This window comes from Anas platyrhynchos, chromosome 13 (genome assembly GCF_047663525.1).
Source record: "Anas platyrhynchos isolate ZD024472 breed Pekin duck chromosome 13, IASCAAS_PekinDuck_T2T, whole genome shotgun sequence".
Lineage (NCBI taxonomy): Eukaryota > Metazoa > Chordata > Aves > Anseriformes > Anatidae > Anas > Anas platyrhynchos.
The window spans coordinates 1500515-1518861 of NC_092599.1; the positions used below are offsets into that span (position 1 = coordinate 1500515).

The following is an 18347-nucleotide window of genomic DNA, read 5'->3' on the forward strand; positions in this document are numbered from 1 at the left end:
TCTCATACAGGTCTGGCATCAGGACCCAACCCCACAAAACATCTTCATTTGCTCCTCTGCTACTCTACGCTCTTCATCATGCAGACAAATAACAAGGAGCCAGCCTCCTTTCCCTTGCTGTTCTTTTCTCCTTTCTTACTTTTCCTCATTCTCATTTAATTCCCTTCCCTACTGATATTTCTGCTATGTGAGGTTGCTCCTTCTCTCCCACCATTCCAGACGCTCAGAAGGTCTTGTCAGCCCCTGCAGCACCTGGAAATGTTCCTGTTTTCTGTGCAGGAGGAGGTGAATGTATGTGGGGGAGAGAGAAAGCACAAAGGGCAGCGAGCAGACCCTTTTTTTTTTTTTTTTTTTTCAGATATACATGCATCATGGCAGCTTCTCATTTGGTTTAAGATTTCAGCTTGTGTCATGGTGGGCACTGCTGTGTCCTCATCCCTTCTTCTGCACCACTCTCATTTTGGGCAGTATTGCATCGCCTTCCCCTTTAAAGAAACCAGCACATCCCCAGTCTACGAACCCCAAGTTCACTTCTTTCTACGGCCAGAATTACCTCCTTCATCAATAAATTGCTTTCTACCACACAGAAACCAGGCAGCACCTCTCACTCACACTTTTATCATGCGCCAAGATATTTCCAACCCCAGTCTTTGACCATTGCTCTTCCTCCATCATGTACAACTGAGGCTATAACATAAGGCCCACTATTAACAAAACCCAACTGCTTATGAACTATATTTCATGATACTGCCTGACGCCCAGATTTCTTCACCTGCTGTTTTCCTGGTCAGACACTGCTGCCAGCCAGCTTTTCATGTCTGACCTCTGCCTGCTCTCCTTTATAGAACAGCCCTCTCCTTAAACCAACTTTTTTCTTTTTTTTTTTTTCCCCTAAGTGTTTTACTGCTTAATTATCTCTGAGATTCCTCTTCCACTGTAAAATCTGGAGACCAAAATAGATTGAAAAGGCTCAGCATTTCCGAAGGTATCACATGAACCTCACTCTCTTAAAAACTAGGTTGAAATCAGAGCCAGGGTGGGTGATTTGTGGTTGCACAGCAATGTGGAGAGCAACGGGGGCAATTCCCTCATTAGGAAGAGTGGGTGGGTGCAGAAAAGCTCTCACCTCAGAGTGCCTTAAAAAGAAACAGGGACACACAGCAAATCATGCCAGTCCAAATCCAAATCTGGCCCAAAGCAAGCATGAATTGCCAAAAGGGGAGAATTATGTGCTAGCTCCTTACCGGCTGGGGTGAGAGACCTGTATGCCTGGAAAGAGAAACCTGCCCGCTCCCCCACTCTGCTCCACACAGCGATTCCGAGAAATTAGATGTGATAAATGACTTGTTTTCTTTGTGCTGGTGTTCAGGTGTCACTGAAGTAGGTGAGCAGGGAATTACAGCCTGTGCTGCTGCTGTTATTATTATTATTTGGCAGTAATTCCTCTAAGTTCCTTCCCTGGAGGAAGACATGACTAGCTGCTCTCCTGCTCCCAAGGTCACCCCACGAGAAAATATTAGCTATTTGCTTCTATTAGTTTCAATTATCGAGGCGCAGCAAACCAAATAACAGCCAATTTTCAGTGTTTCATGGCTTACCTGAAGTGCAGGACTGGAGCCCCTGCCCCAAGGCAGGAGGAACAATAAGACAAAACCTCCAGAAAAACCACCAGGAGCAGGGCACGGGACCTCCCCCCTTGGGTCCGGCTCCCCAGGCTGGGGAAAGGCTCCTGCTCTTCCAGTTTTCTGTTTTGTTTTCTTTCCTGTTTAAAAAAAAAATAAAAATAATAAAAAAAAAAGGCATCTCAACATACTCAGGGGCTAAGTGGATTAATTCCTAATACAATTATCACTCTTTTGCCCTCCTTCATAGTCCAAAGAAGGTGTGAAATAAGTCATTTTCCACAGTTTTACAGGTACAACATACACAATCCTGATAGCTATGGTGCATTCCCATGCTCCTGATCCCTCTCTGCTGCATTATTTAAATCCTTTCTGACTCGCATTGTAATACAACATCTGTCCCCTTTGCCTAGTCATGTAGTAGTGGGCGGTGTGCTATTTGTTTAAAAGGCAAGGGATATTTCATTTCAGAGTACAAGCAGCGATGATCAGATATGCTTAGACGAACGGTCCCACGGCCACCAGCACTGCCCAGCCCACACGCAGAACCCAACTTGGTGAAGGAAGAGCACGTTGGCTGTCTCAGTATTTGCAATAAAATGGTGCAAACCAGCAGTGTTGTCAAGTGAGTCTGCCTTCCCATTTCACACACTGAAGAAGCATGTGTTAGCTGCTCAATGCCAGCACCGTACTGCAAGAAAGACTGTATCTATTGCAAATTCTCTACTGCGAAGAGCTCTGTGAACACGTTATTCAAAAAGAAACATGATATTTGGGAAAAGTTGCTTCCTTTTACACAGTTTCTATGAGCAGACAATTGTAAACAGAGTAAGGCATCTGAATATAAACTAATGTAAGTATTAAATCAATTGCAGTCTCCCTTTTGACTTTTAAGTGAAGGCCATTTTGCTTTTAGCTAATGGGTATTAAAAACCAAACAGAAAATTCCTAGCCACACAGAAAGCATTACTTTGTCTTCAGCAAGTCACCCATTGAAAGGTCAGTGGGTGAGCACACTGCGAGGGGCACTGCTAGACCCACGAGGTTCCACCAAATGCTGCCTTTTGCAACATCAACCCATCCTGAATGGATTAAATTATATGAAAATGAATGGATTAAATTATATGAAAAGCTCACCATGGGAGACATCTGTTTAGTCTTCACAAAACCAACAGAAATGACATGCAATTGGATGGCATGGGGACACCAAACTTTGTGTGAAGGTCAGTACCGAACTCATTGCTACGTGGCTTGGGAGGTCACATCTCAGGAGGAAGGGCTGGTTTGAGGTTGCTTCTCCCTGCTCTGCTGAATGGTGATTTCACCGTGCCCGTGCTCCGCTGAAATCTCTGAAATGAAGTCAGCAGAGACAGCAGAAGTCAGAAGGTGCCGATCTGTGTTACAGCCACAGCAAGCGCCACCGAAGCATGGTGTTTATGATAAGCTGGCAAAGGTTACAAATCCCCCAAATGCAGCGATGCGGTGCCAAGGTTTAAATGGGCTCTTCTGAACATTTCACTGCTGAGCTCTGGCGTGCCCACGGGCTGCGTGAGGTTCCTGGTGGCGACGAAGAAACCCAGTGAAATCATATCACCACCTAGCAGCACGCCTTTCTCCAAGCCATAACTCGGGATTTACAAAAAGTCATTAACAGTGCAGCTCACATCGAAAACATACATGAAAGGGAGGTGACAGGGAAGCACTCCATGTGCTTTGTGGGGTTCTGAAAATCTGACTTTTGAGAAGTTATCCGGCTTGGTAATTTTCCAAGGCAAAGAGGAAAGTCTTACGGATAAGTCTGGAGATTTCCTCTCTTGAGTGCTTTGGCAACCATTTCTTTCAGATGTGGCATCTGGAGCATTCTGTCAAAACAGATTTGTAACTCAGAGTTAATTATAATAAACAGAGGGAGAAATAACCAGTAATAAAGAGAGGTTTGTGTGTGCAGAGAGGGCAGGAGTACTGCCCTCTCAATTTGTCAGGTTGAATGTAAATATTGCGGTGGGATTTCAGCGTTGCTCAAGATCAGGTAGCTGATAAACTGTTTATCAAACAATGAGACTTTCTGTTTTAGCACTGAAGGTTATTTTGTCAGAAAAACAAAATCAGGCTTTTAGTCTCATTTATCCACCCTCTGTTTAGGCATTTTCATTTTTTTTTTTTTTTGTCGAGTTTGTTTTCATTTTATCATTAACAATACCAGTTTTCAGTAATGCTGCCCTCCAGATAGCTTTCAGTTGGCTGTGTAACTGCACACTATTGCTAGTGCCTTTCTACCACTCCCACTGCCGATATCACGGCATTCGTTATCCAGTTTGCAACAGCACAATTGAGTTTCAACTGCTCCCATAGCAAGTCATAGATTAGAATAGGTAAAAACTTTTTAATGCACTAGGGACATCTCTGGGAATTTGAGGCAAACTTAAGAGAGGAAACATTTACATTATTCTTCTAGGCAAAAAGAGTGCACAAATAGCAAGATTTATTTGCTTACCCACAAATTACCAAAGAAAATGAGAAGCAGCCCAAACTCTCAGCAAACTGAAACGTCCTATGTCCAAGGGAACGGCAAAATCACAGGGAACAAGCCTGACCTGCCAGCTGATGAGCTTCAATTCAGTTTTTTAAATGTCTAGACTTATTAATTCATGCATTCTTTGCACAATGGAAAAATGTAATGAAGGAGGTATTCCTAAAGTGACTTTTCTGTAAATAGTATTCAGATTATCTGTAGTCTAAGAGACATAATAGATATGAATTACAGCTCCTAGTATTAAAATACCAAAACAAATTATTAGCATATAAAAATTGATATGATCTATTCAGCTGTGTTACTGTGAAATATGATACATAACACAGTGCACCTATCTCAAACCATAAAACTTGTCAAAGGTACCAAAAGTTTATTGCCTGGGAAGATTCATGCAGCACCACTTGATTTAGGTCTGAACAGCTTTTCAGAATTCTTACAGGCACGCAAACATTTCAGAAGATTTATTTAAATACAAAAAAAAAAAAAAAAAATAGAGAAAAGATGAAAAAACAGCCTTTTCTTCTAATCAGATGAAATAGAAATTGTTGCAAAACTCTCTAAGGACCTTCTTTTTCATTTCTGTCCTGCAATTGTATACTACAAGTCCTTCCACATGAATTAACGTAGCAGTTATTTATTAACACAGCAATGTATTTTTTCATGACAGTCATGTCAGGCAACACACGCATTATACACAAACGATGCAATTACACGTATTTGTTCAACTGTCTGTGCGATACGGAGCTGCCAAACATGGGATGCCTCCTGCTCACGGCTGCTGCAGCTCGAGTGGCTGCTTCTTGCAGCCCTGACCTCTGCTGCTGGACAAGGCACGCTGGTTTTCCCTGACCCGCTGCCACCTGCTCTTCTACAAGCAGAAGCTAGATGCAGTAGCTTGGAGAAAAAAAAAAAAAAAAAAAAAAAAAAGAAAAAAAAAAAGCCCAATTTCTTCAATTTCTTTCATTAATGCAGCCCTAAATGAGTTTTCGGTGTTGGTGCATGAATGAGGAAAGGCCTAAGGAAAGTTACAACAGGAAAACCTGATGCAACTAACAAACTAACACATGAATCAGAGAAAAGCAGCAGCAAACAGAACGGGCCTTAGTAGCAATGTAATTGCTATGCAATACAACCACAACTTGGTCCAGAGCTGCCTCAGCTTGGGAATTGCCTTCCATTCTCATAACTTTCAGCCACTTCTCAGATGAACCAAAAGTCAAGCTGTTATTCTTAAAATAACTTTCCCTACCATATTCTCCAAATACTCTATTCCAGCTTCTCCTAGGTATAGGCATGTTTCCAAATACTGTAGCCCCGTGCATTACAAGTGGGATTTGCACTACAGGATGTGCATTTTCCTGCAATGATTAAAAAGATTAACTTCAATTGCCAGTAACTGCATTGAAAAGCAATGAAGGCTCAACTCTTAATTACAAAGAGAAACATAAAAATGCGGCAATTAACCTTTATTCGTGCTAACAGCCAAAAGGCATGGCTGGAGGAGGGCTCTCTGTTTATTCCTGAGAAAGAAAATCTTTGGTATCTGCAGTGAAATTTTCCCTTGATGCTGAGTCTGACTAAGAAAAGGATTGGTATACCATTGATTTTATTGCCATATAAAATGCCATTCATAAAAACAGCAAGTTAGAGGTTAGAGAAATTCCAAACTCAATAGCATCTTAGTTTTGTCTGTTTGAAGTGTGGGCACAGAATGCAGAAGAGAAGGAATATCAACACCACTCTCAGCTGCAGCCATTTCCCCCAGACCAGAGGAAGCCCCAGGGGTACAGATGGAAGCCAGGTCATAGCCAGCTTCAGGCTTCAAAGCACACGTGTCTGTTGACACACATCTGACACACAGGTTTATTTAGATGGCTGACAGAGGAAATGATCTTTTTTTCCACATATTTTGAAGGGGGTAAAATTCAGGCATAATAACTTCAAATAACAAGTTAAAATAGTGCTTACAAGAATCTTCCATGGAAGCCAGTATCCATGAATAACCTAGATACCAGCAATACTTATCTCAAGCTGTTGAAGCCCACAGGCTGGAGCAGGCTGGCATGGACAGCCCAGGGCACCCAGTTGGGTTGTGACCAGCTACCAGGTCACTAAATCCAGCTTGTGGAGAAGTAACAGAGAATGATGCAAAGCTAATTCAAGTGCTTTCAAGAAGGTAAACTGTATTAAGCAGGAAAAATCTCCATCTGATCATTCCAGGAAAAAATTTTGAAAGCCTTTCGATGCTTGCCATGAATGGCAACCATTATTCTATAGACTGCACAGTTAAAGTCTTTAAAATCACCAGAAGTCCATATGAGAGCTCAAACTAATATTGCTGTCTTTATATTAGAAATGTAAAGCGGGATACACCATGACAAAAGGCATAGATTTGAATACAGTAAGAACTAAGAGAATCTCTGAACAGACACCGCTTTGACATTCTCCTATAGTAACGTTACATTATCACAGAAAACTAGGACAAACCTCCACCAGGAGATATTCACCACAGCACGAGAAATACCTCAGAGGGATCACAGATTTTATTTCAGGTGCTTAGGTCCTCTGCTTTTATCACACGCCGTAAAACCACTGAGATTGCTGGAGATGATGGCAACTGGTGCCCACTACTACGTCTGTCCTCTCCTGCTTCGACCTGAAAGGAGCTGCCAAAGGAGCCTTCATCTCTGAGGAAATTCTCGGCAAGCTTAATCACAGAGTTTTGGGCTGGGGCCAGCTCTGTTCTTTCAGGCAAGAAACTTTAGCACCAAGCATATGGCAGATTCCATCTCCCCCTGGATCAATATGTTAGCCTATCATTTACAGGAGTGATGTGTATCCAACCTGTCTCCTCGGTTTGTCACAGAAGCCCTCTTTTCTCAGTTGCAGCACGCTGCTCGTCATCTGTCTCCACACTAAAACAAACCCTTGCAATGATGCAATAAAGGTGCAGGAGCACAATTCTTGACAGGTTTCAAAGGACAGTGAAGTTTCCTCAATATGTAAGTATTTCAAGAGCCACTAGGAAAATGCTTGGCTGCAAGGGACTTTCCTTTGGTCAGTCTATTCTTCCGAAAAAAAAGTGGTATTTTAGGAATGTTTTAATACCAACTACTATTTCTGGGAACCGTAGTGTGAGGAGATACGTCACCATGTCTCGCTCTTGCTTGAGGTCAGTACGTGAAGGCAGGGCACTTTGCAGCAACGAAGCATGGCAATTGTTCCATCACGTCAGGAAAACCTTCTGAGGAGCCTGCAAATAATAAGATGACACTTATATATCTTGGGAAAAACAATGGCATCACAGAGTCCTGATCAACCTCCTAAGGTCTTCTGGGAACTCCCAGAGATCTCAGAATGGGCACTGGTTTTAAAAAGAAAAAAAAAAAAAAAAAAGAAAAAAAACCAACAACTCATGTTTCCTCATGTTTCATTTCAATTATAGTATCATGCTTGTCACCAGATAGCTAATCTGCTGTTCTGGCCTCACTGTGCATTGATATGAGGCTGCTGCAGATGACAGGGCCACAAATGCACATTTAAGTCAAGCTGTGGTTCCCATTTTTGCAGGCTTATTTTATACACAGAGCTGTGCCTGTACTCCACAACACCGTGGTGCTTGTGCTGCTCTAAGGACACGGTTGTTTAGTTGTTTATCACAAAATGAGCACATATTGACGTAGTAGGGCTTTCTAGATCAAAATGAACCACTTGGAGATCTTTGAGGTCATGGAGTGTGCTATAAGTAAATACAAATAACAGAAGTAAATGCAAAGAATTTCAGTTATTAATATAAATAGGTTTGGCGTTATTTTGACCACCCTCCACCCCCTCCCCTTTTCTATTCATCTTTGTGGCACTTCCTTAAGAAAATGTAAATGCACCTCTCTTTTTGCAGCTTAATCTCCATATGTTTATCAGCTGTAATTGCAGCTTGGTCACAGTAATTAAAATACACGACACCTACTTGTTAATGTAGGCAAGAAAAGTAATTTTCTCTGTCATCATTTCAAAACATTTGTTCAAGTTGTAGCCACAAAGAATACACACATGTTAATGTATTAGGTGCCAAAAAAACCCTCTGTATGACTCAAGAGAAGCAAGTGCCAGCTTGCTCCAGCGATGAATTTGGTGGATAAAACAAAAATCTGTCACAATAAAAGGCAACATTTGTTCTTTCCTAATATACAGTAAATTGCCATATGATGAATATTACCTTTTCCCTTATACCAAGGGTGCATCCTTTTTGTTGTCAGGGACTCAATGCAGACCAGGGCTCTTCACTGCCAGACCAGGGGGCTGATCCTGAACTCCCGTGACAGTCAGCAGGAGCAGAGGGGCAGGAGCAGCCAAGGGAAGGAGGACGAGAACTTCTTGCTGCATATTTTTCTTGCCCTTACAACAACCACAAAGGTACCCCTGGACTGACATCTCATGGAAGGCTGGTCAAAATGAAGATGAGAAAAGCTTTTGAGTAAGTTAATGAAGCAATTAACATAAACTCTTTGAAGGAGGCAAGATAAAACCTAAATAAATCATAGCTTAAACGTACTCCCCAATTTGTTCCTGTAGCACCAGGCCACATTTACCAGAGAGAACTGAAAACAAGGTCAACTTTAAAGCAAAGATTTAAGAAACAGAATGAAAGGATCTTGGTAATTTGGCTGTGCTCAGGAGGCTTTATTTGTTGACACAAACGTAGCCTGGTTGTTCTGCCACACACAACCATCATTACTCATCCACCGGGTCACGCCACGTTTTCCATCCTTTTAGGCAGAGCCTTCGAGTTATTGATTCCATGAATCAAAGCGCCCAGGCAGCGCGGGCTGCCCCGCGTGCCTCCGGGGACACAGACGGATGGATCTGCTCCTGCGGGCTCCTCAGGGGAGGGAGGGACCAGGAAACTGGGGAATGATAAGTATTTTTCTAAATGGCTGTCAAGTCACTTCCAAGGTACAAGTAATGAAGCCAGGTCTATATATGTGTTTTTTTTTTTTTTCATTGAGCCAGAAGGCTGTTGAATTCGAGCCTGAAGATATGTGAAAGCTCAGCAAACTTTGTGGGTGTCTGCTTTAAAATCCCATCAGAACAGAGCGAAGGCGTACCACTTATGCTGTACAGTGTCTTGTCCTCCCCTGATCTCTGGTCTCAAACTGTGCTTACTTCAAACAAAAAATGCCACAACGTGGGGTACAGAAATTAAACTTTTCTGAAATCATACATTTTGTGTCATCCATTAATTTGGCTCTTACAAATGCGGAGTACTTAATCTTACACAAAAAAAAAGACTTTGCCCCCTGGCCCCTGCCTGCCCTGTGTAAGAGAACAGGACGTGCAGAGAATTAACATGAACAGCAAACTACAAACCAAGGCCAGTGCAACTTCACACATTTAGCTAACAGGTCCAATTACACCTTCCTCTAGTGAAGGTGCCCCTGCCCATGGCTGGGGGGGGCTGACACTAAATGATCTTTCAGCTCCCTTCGAACTCAAAGCACTCTGATTCTGTGCTTAATTAGATAGGCTCAGCTAGCACTTCCAAGGGTGGCCAGGCAGCTAGATATGTCCACGCCAACAGGAAAAGAAAGCAAAAACCCATATTTGACTCTCCCTATGACCGATGCAGCAATGAAAGCTTACTTCCCATGTGTATTTATAGTACTCATGGCAATTACTGAAAGTTTATGTGGAAGGGCGACAGACCGCCAATTTAGTGAGAAAAGCACAGGTTATCACACACCATCCATCTGACAAAAAGGCTAATCCTTAACAAGAGAAAGAATCTGCAGCTTTGATCAGCGAGGAGTCATGTATAATGTAACAGTGCTGTGGCTAATAGCAACACGAAATAATTTACTCTGCTTTAATGGAGACACGCTCCTCTCCCTTTGCTCAGGGTACCACAAGAGCCCGCAGCAAACGATGGTGCCGGCTTGGGGCATGCGCTGTGCATCCTCAGGCACTGCTGGTCTGCTGAGGGTTTCAGCCCTGCTCAGGGGCACCTCAAGGCATCACTAAGAGCCACAGGGATGGGCAGAGCAAGCACTGCTGGCAGCACCCGCCTCGCACCCCAGGCACATTTCCCGGAGGTCTGGGAGCGTTGCACCTCGCCTAAAACAGTCCAAAGAGCAAACTGAGCTCCTAACCCTTCCACCAAGTGATGCACCTTCCTTCTCTTCCCGGAGCACTGCAACCAGCAGCATGACTCTTGTGAAGGTTTTCTGGCATTATTTTAACCACCATGCAGATTCCTCTCCTGCTTTGATTTAGGGACAAGGGCAGGAGCTGCGCGAGGCAGAGATGGATGTGGATGCACGGAGCCGGTGGCTCTCCCACATGCCACCTGACTGCAGCAAGCTTGAGCAACACAATATATTTTGACAGCTCTCAAAAACTTGTACCTTAAGGAGCTTACAAGAAAACGGCTGTTTCTTTACAACAGAAAACGTGTTATCTGAAAGGATAAATCCCATTAGGCAAAGAAATATGCTTCATTTCAATAGGAAAAAGAGATTTCCATTTTTTTTTCCACTCTTTTCTTTTTATAGCCTCTTCTTCATCTTTTTCTTTGTCCCAGGAAGGAAATAAAGTCTGCATTTCCCCAAGTACTAAAGTTAAGCAGGTAAAGACACAGACTTGAGGACAAGTATGGTGCAGTCTTGCGGCTATGAAGCAGAAATGTTGTACAAAGCAGAAATGCACAGCAGCTAGTGCAAACACTGGGGACAGAGGAAAAGACTGAAGGTCTGTGCATGTTCCTGCTGTCTGTAGCTGAAGCTAAGACCACGGGTGTATAATACCAAACCCCAAGAAAGTACTTACTACCTCCTACAAGTAATGCAAATAAAGCAGGTAAGCACCTGCTGCTCGTAAAATATCTGTTGGAGAATTGATCAAAAGTAGTTTCAGTAAGAGGCACTAAGCTTGCATTGTACAACTGTGTTACTGGGATCATGGCTCAGTGCAATGGGGGAACAGCTCCCCCCAAGCTTCCCCAGAACACTTTGAGAGAGGAGGCATGGGGAAGATGCCCAGGGGCAGCTCGTGCCCCCTGCACATCCCCACAGCCCTGCCAGGTCCCACCGTGCCTTCGGCTGCCCAGGGACAGGGCTGGCCCCGCTGGGGCTGATGCTTCAGCACAGTGGGTTCTGCCATCCCCACGCACGCTGCCTCTGCTCAGCTGGTCTGGCTCATTTGTTTTTTCTAAGCGAACAGCAGGGCTTAATGACTGAACTCGAGGCTGTGCGAGTCTAACCGAAACAGACTTGCAGATAACTAACCAGCTCCTTTCAAAGGGATCGTGGAAACAAAACTGAGGAGGTGAACTCCCTGCAAAGAGGCTTTCATTAATGCTGCTCCCCTAGAGCTATGTCATCTAGGCTTTGAATGACACTAACAGGCGCTTGGTCTGAGTGCAGAAATGGGCCAGCAGGAGGAGCATGAGCAGCTGAACTTTATTTAGGTTCATCACTGGATTATTTTTATTTCATTTATTTTAGTTTTAAAAGGAAGCACTGATAGTTAATACACACGTGTTGTTACTTCTTCCAACGCATGAGGTGTTGAACGTGTTCCAGTAAAAAGTTTCTGGGTGGCTTTGGAGTCTATGCCACTGAAAACAGAGACACATCCTCTGCTCCCATGGTTTTTGGCTGAGCCATACCAAGGTCCAAAGTCCCTTTTGCCCTGGGAACAGACTGGAGGGAGCAAATGCATACAGAAACACTGATATTATTATACCACACTATGGTGGGTATTTCCACTGAAGACACAGAAGTCTGGTTTTCAATTCCCCTCGTAATGAGATACAGCTGAGATTGCTGTCAAGTACAATACCTATGTAAAGTATATTCTAAGACTTATCAATGTAGTTACATTATCTCATGTTAATGTCCCATTAAAAGCACATTATTCATTCTTAACCCTTACAGTATTAAATGCTATAAGAAAGCCACACGGTGCATTTCTTGCTATTTGAGAATAAATTCAAGCCCTAGAACTCACTATGCAACCTATATTTCAATAAATAGAGTTTTCACGCTACACTAACACCCAGCACGGTCAGAAAAAATAACCCTCATTTATTTTACCAGGGGGAAAAAAAACACAGACTGAAACTCACCCTAGCTCTATCATCATTATATGCATTTTAGCAAATGTATTTGAAATGCTGTGCAAGTTCTTTACTCAGGGAACAGCATGATAGTCTCTCTTACTGATGGCTATGCAGCATCTCACCACAGGCACCAAGCTCCAAATACGAATTCCCTGACTCCATGAGGCTGCCTCCTTAATTACTTCACTAAAAACTTGATTCAGATTAGAACTTTTGTACAACATTTATTGTTTCTCTAAAAAGAAAAGAGTTACGCATTTCTGTTCACATCTTAGACACAAAACATATGTGCACATGCCCAGAGACTGAGACCCACCTCACCTTGTGGTCTTGCAAAGAATCATGAAAACTAAATCAGAGGGTCAGATGCTCTCAGGCTTTAGGAGTTAATCAGTACAACATCCACAAATGGCTACAAAAGCATTTTACTTCTGGACGTTTCTTCTCAAATTCCTGGTTGAAAACAAGGTACGTGTAAACTCTGCTATTCTTTGTCCTTTTAGTGAAATGTGTGCAACTTCTTGACCACAGAAGACAAAAACGTGTATTTATTATTGGTGTGTTTGACCAGTTGTACCACTGCAACATCTGTTTGGGCACCAGCTCTTGCACGAGTGGAATTCAGTTGTGAGAGGAGGATGGGAACCACCAGGAGAGACCCCAGCCAGCCCTCACCTCGCCACAATAACCAACTGCCAGATGTTTCAGACACTGACTGGTGAAACAGGAACCATTTTGTTTCCTGGTCTAAAGAAAATGAGCCAAACCTGGCTTCTCGATATTCCACAGGAATATTCTAGTTAACTTCATTTTTTCCAAGAGTCGAGAAACAAACAGCTCCCTGAAATTTAATGGGATCTTCTGGAATTTTTCTTTCTTACCCAGAATATTCAAGAGCATTAAATGACCACAATACATGAAAAATTTCAAAACAACTGACGTAGTCAGTATTCATTCTCAGACACCCCATTTTATTTTTATGTAGTCCTGTGTGGAGCCAGGAGTTGGACTCAATGATCCTTGTGGGTCCCTTCCAACTCAGGATATTCGGTGATTCTATGATACTTCCATTCCTCAAATATAATTCACCCAGTTGAAGCTATTACTCAGGCCCCGCAGTTATTTGCCTCATCCACAATAGATACAATCACAAGCAATGCCTGATCATACAGATAGGAAGCACATAATTTTCCTCTCATCTGTTCCTCAAACTTAGTAATTTTCTCTTTTATAACATTTTATGAAGAGGAAGGAAGATGATGAGTAGGGGAGAAAGAACAGATAACTGAGGAGATAATAGTAAAAAGAGTCAGAAAAGAGGTGATACATAATTTACTACAAACAACAGCAGCAGTACAAGGACTTCAGGTATTATATAGACGAAGCATGAATAAAATCTACATTCTCAGTATGGACAATTTCTTGCATTTTGTGTCCTTTCTTTTCACTGGTCTCAGAATATATTTCTTAAAGATTCATTTCAGTAAAAGAAAAATATCTTCCTTCATGTGGCATGTGCCTCTGGGTAAAGCGATATTGTCTGGCCATTTGATGCAACAGTCCAGCATTTTTTGGCAATACAAAAAGGAATAACGTGACAAAGAAATGAGACAAATAAGAAGTGCTTAGCAAAAGTTTGCTTTCTTAATTAAAAGTTCTGTACAATGTGCTGTACTTTGACATGTGTATGAAACCACAGCAGCAAAAGACTAATTATTTTTGGTTCCTCCAGCATCACCTACAAACTCTGACACACAATAATGTGAATTTACTCGAAATTGATATAGCACTATTTCACAGCCGTAGTGTATCAGTAATAGACCTGTTAGTTGGTCTGTTCTTTTCAGAGAAAATTTTTACTCAATGCTGTAGTTTTCAACAGCTTTGGCCTGTTCTAACCCTCCACATGTGCTGGAGTGAGCTGCAACTTTACCCAGAGACTCTTTCCATCACCAATTTATTCACAGCCATGTAGGGATTTGGGAGAGTTTGTATATTCTTTGGTAAAAATATTTAGGCAGAAAAAAAAGACACAGTGAAACACATTTTGTCTTTCTAAATATGTTGTGGAACTTAAATACAACTAATATAATGAACTTGGTCTTTTTCTGTGAACCCTTTTCCCTTAGTTTTATTATGAGCATATTGGCTAGGCTAATTTATCTTAATCAATAAACTGTTAGTTACCATTTGTTACAGCTGAAAACAGTCTCAAGGCTGGATCACACCCTCTCTTTAAAGATCTGTAGCCAACCATATCCACTTCTCGTCCTTCTTCCTGTGTTACTGCAAATGAGAGGCAACGTTACTTCTGACGTGAAAAGGAAATAACTACATCGCACATAGGACACAAGTATCCCACCTAAGCAGCTTGCGTGACATGAAGACATGTCTTTCCCCATGCCTTCCCTTTGTTCTTGGGGGTTTGTTTCAGCAAGCAGCACCGCTCCCCTCAGGGGCTGGCCCCTGGTGCCACCTGCAACCCATGCGGGTAGCAGTGAGGACTGGGAGGGTTTTAGGCTCTGGTGTAAGATGATTTTGTGTGAAACAATAATGACAGGGCATGATAGGGTGTTGGTGAGGTCTTGTTACCTGTGACACCTGAGACAAATCTCCTTCAATCTTCAAACTCTAATAAATGCTTGTTGATGACAATCTGCTACCGCTGCTCACCAGCAACAAGCCTTATGTTATCCGATCAAATCCCCGTGGTGCCAAGGAGGAACAGCAGATGTCCCATCAGCTTCACAGTTCACAGAGGAGTTCTCATCCTTGTTGATGCCTGCTCTATCAAAAAAAAAACAAAAACACTCAGGGTTACCCTATTAAAGATCTTACCAAAAAAGTCTTCTGCAGACTGCAAGTTGTGAGGGCTGGATTTCCATCACAAAGCTCTTTTTAAAATCATGTTAAACCAGAAATTTACACTATGAGGAAGGATTTCAGAACAGGGGCCTATAATATCTTCTCTGAATGGCTTTCCAGTAGATCTGCCCAGCCTGAACTGCCCTGGGAATTTGGGATGCTGAGCTCCCGGCTCAGATGCACCCAGACCAACGGAGGGATGAGGCCTGGAGCTCCTCCAGCTGCTCAAGGTGCAGGAAATGAAATCTGAAGCTAAATCAACCTCCAACTAAATTACGCACACAATAGCTTGCTAAGAATTGTAAATAACTACAGATATTCTGCTTACCACTGCCGCATTAATTTCCACACTCCAAAGACACCTAGCACGGCTATCCCTTCCTCTCTGAATAGCTGATCAGCAGATTAAAACACTTTCATTAGACTGTTTTTGTTTGGATGTTAACAATTGCGGCGATCTCCCAAGAACTGCAGCTGAAGAACAATGTCACAGAACCACGTGGGCAATTTCTCATTCTTGTGCAGCAGGACCACTTCCAACTTATCTGAATATTTCCTCAATTTCCTTGTTAAAAATACAAAATACAAAATACAAAATAAATAGAATTAGGAACAATTTGTTGGTAAAATCGTGTATCCTGGCTGGAAAAGGAGAGGCAAGGGGAGGTGGGAAGAGGGAATCACCTGAGTTGCCAGCAGCACGATGTTCTGCAGGGGTTTCCCAGAGGACCACTTCGCTCATCCCCACCCCGACTTCTCAAAGGTACACGGGGATTTCTGCAACGCGATGACTGGTGAGGGCCAAGACTTCCATCTGTGGTGTTTGAAACCGAAACAGCATAACAAAATATTTATTTCCTTCGGCAGTGAGGACAGTGAGTCATCCTTCAAAAAGTGAGTGAGAGGTGGAGTCAATCCACAAGCCATGCTTCGGCCACCCATGAAAACAGACATTAACGACCCAAAATGAAACCACACAGACACCGTGGCAGCATTGGTACAGCGCTGGGCTCTGCAGTGCAGGTTCATAAGGGCTTTTTTAATCCCTCCTCCCCCCCATAATCTCACCAGACATACAGGGAGGTGTACATTCAAAATGCAGGTTCACACTGCCTGAAGTTTTTGTTTCAAGCTTTAACTGTACAACACTAAGCCTCACTAAATTTTAGTATATGGTTTTCCAATGAACTTGGCAGGTAAACGTTGGGATGTTTCTATCTCCTCATGAAAAAAAAAAAAAAAAAAAAAAAAAAGAGATCTTCCACATGACTACCAGTTATGGATGTCAGAAAAAAACAAACCATAAAAACAAACATTTCCCAGAGAGAGCAAGCATCCTCTTTTTTAACACATGAAAAATTAACACAATCAAATTCCATTGTAAAATACACTTCAGAATTTGTTTTACTGGCTTTATTACCTAGACAACTGGGATATTTTTTTCTTTTCCTGAAGTAGAAACACATATTTAAATGAGAGGAAAATTGATGATATATAGCTAGCGAGTGGTTATGAAAAATAAGGGGCCAAAATTTATCTCCATCATTACTATACAATGAAGCTCATGCTATAAAGAGATACGATAATGGAATAAATCAGAAACACTGGTAGCAATGATCATAATCCTTATTGTTTGTAGTAGCGCCTAGAAATTAGGACTCAGGATCCCATTTTTCTTGGCGTTGTAGGAAACACAGCAGAGGAAAGAGCTGGCAAGCTAATAACCTGTGTGACAGACAGGCTGCTCCAGGAGGGAAAACAGCAGCAGAGGCTGGGAGAGCGGGACAAGAAATGAGAGAAGCAGCAGCCGCAGCTTGTCTCCACCTGGGCAGTGCCAGAGGGCAGAGCACCGCGGCCATCAGAGCACAGCCAGAGCTCCGAAGGGACACGGGAGGTTAATGTAACAGCTCGCAGAAATGATTGGGACTTCTTTCCTTTGCTCAGGGGCAGTGTAACACACAAAGAGACTCGGAGAGGCAGGCGCAGAGGTGGCAGAAAGTGCCGTCGCCAACAGAGCAACAGCGTGGCATGGAGAAGAGGGTTTTCAGGCACTTCTGGAGAGGAGGGGACAAGATGCGCCCGTCAGGGACATCCACCTCCAGCACACATCTATCACACTTGAAAGGGAAGGAAATACATATGGTCTGGATGAGGACCAAAATAGCCTGGAACAATTCCTGTTGGGTAGAGCTGAGGGACTGTTAAACCGTGCAGGAAAGGTAAGAGTAAGGGGACATGCCAGAAAGAGCATCTGGTGTGTCCTTGCGTGCAGTTACCTGGGGCACTCCAGCTGGGGGAGAGTCAAAGGAAGGGATTACAGCTCCTGAGCAACAAGCTGGCTGCAGCAAGATGGGCCCTGGGCTGACTGCAAAGGAGCAAGATTTAATTCGTATTTCTGGGATGAAAAAGGCTACAGGACAAGTCCTGACCTCACTGCTCCCCTATTAACGTTGATCAACAATTGTTCAATGTCGAGGAACCCATTCCTTTCAAATGTTATTTCTATGTCATGATTCATTCATACACTCAAATTGAGTTAGAAAATAAGTTAAATATCAGGATAAGCGGTCCTACTGCATGGCAATACAGAACATTCTTCAACGTGGGTCATCTTTAAATGAATTATGGGCCTTTTTTTTTTTTCTTTTATATGTGTGCCTCTCAGAGAGGATGTAGCTACCGGTGATGGCTGAGAAGCACGAGCAGCGTTACCTGCAGAGCATCCTGCCCAGCAGCACCAGGACTGACCGAGGTCCCAGTGCCATCAACAGGATGATTCCTGGTGTGAAACTCACTGGCAGCTACAACCCACGAGGGCTGTAATACAGAACTGAAAACCATCACATTAAATCCTAGTTATGATTTAGCCCAGCTCAGCCTCAGCTGAAGAAAACTATTTAATTTTTAACTATTCCACATTATGTATTTTATATATTTAAATCCATGGAAGTGTTTACTTATATATTTATATTTCATGGACTATAAAACAATAATAACAAACTCCAAATTAGTCATTTCCTTTTAGATAATAAAGTCACAAAGAGAAAAATTTGTGGCTTCCAATTGTTCCAACCAGTGTTTGAAACGACATGAAAATCTCTTCAGCAGTCATTACTGCCTAATTGTTTTGGAAAGCTGCAAGAGAATCATCATAGCTGCTTTGTTTGGTTGGTTGGTTTACTGAAGAAAAGTTAATTTCATTCAAAGCTAT

At 42.6% G+C, this 18347-nt stretch overlaps 1 long non-coding RNA gene across 1 annotated transcript; it reads right to left on the reverse strand.

The window, feature by feature from the left end:
* Positions 1 to 2769: 2769 nt before the first annotated feature.
* LOC119718289 (uncharacterized) lies at positions 2770 to 14559 on the reverse strand. The gene is made up of 5 exons (XR_011812392.1): positions 14459 to 14559; positions 8372 to 8597; positions 7307 to 7408; positions 3413 to 3484; positions 2770 to 2971 (listed from the first exon to the last, which is right to left on the reverse strand). It is a non-coding gene; the product is annotated as an uncharacterized lncRNA (long non-coding RNA).
* Positions 14560 to 18347: the final 3788 nt, after the last annotated feature.